This window comes from Cryptotermes secundus, unplaced genomic scaffold, assembly GCF_002891405.2.
Source record: "Cryptotermes secundus unplaced genomic scaffold, Csec_1.0 scaffold691, whole genome shotgun sequence".
Classification (NCBI taxonomy): Eukaryota; Metazoa; Arthropoda; class Insecta; order Blattodea; family Kalotermitidae; genus Cryptotermes; species Cryptotermes secundus.
This window is the reverse complement of record NW_019743159.1, coordinates 147118-147927: the sequence shown is the minus strand read 5'-3', so window position 1 is coordinate 147927 and position 810 is coordinate 147118.

The window sequence follows — 810 nt, the reverse complement described above, 5'->3', positions numbered from 1 at the left end:
ATCTTGACCGCTCGCATGAGAACATCCTAACGCTTTTTTAACACTTCGCTGCGAACTTCAATTCGTGCGTGGAGACCAACCGTGGTCCTGGAATGTAACTTAAAAAAGATTTAACCGTAACAGCAACAATTCAGCTGGCCGAAGCTCAAGCACGACGGTAGTGTCGTCAGTGATTACATTAAATATGGACAAATACGTCATAAACCGGGGTTATACTTGCAGACAATTTAAATTTCTGTTTTCCCCGTATTAAAATGGACAAAAAGAGTTGTGGGATGTCGATGTTCTAATAGACAACCACTCATAAAGTTTGCGGGCCCTGAAAATGGCCGTTTGTTCGGCCGTGCTTGCTCTAGTAGCGTTTGCTGCTTTGCACACCAGATCTTTACGGCCGTTCAGCTGCCCATGGAGCGGTTGCTGAAGAGCTGCGGCAGCTACGTTTGCTGTCTTTGGTCTAGTTAAGAACTGATGACTCTTAAGACCTATCACTCTGAACCGAATGTGATCACTGATAATTGCAAGTCAAAGTCAAAGTCATGTTGCAACTGACAGTCAGTGAGTCTGTCTGTCTTGGTGTCGAGCCCCAGTATATTTCTTTTGAATGAGAGTTACCGTCTTGTCTATGTGGGGCGCCCTCTCTGACGAGAGGTCGGGTCTGTCATTTGTCAGTCAGTCTGTATTAGTAAGTCCACTGTCTGTATTTACATACATTTACATATACACACTTATTCCTTACTTCTATGTACAGTATATACAAGGCCTCTGTCAGTCCAGGCTCAGTACAGCAGATTATGCCCTATTTCTAGTAGT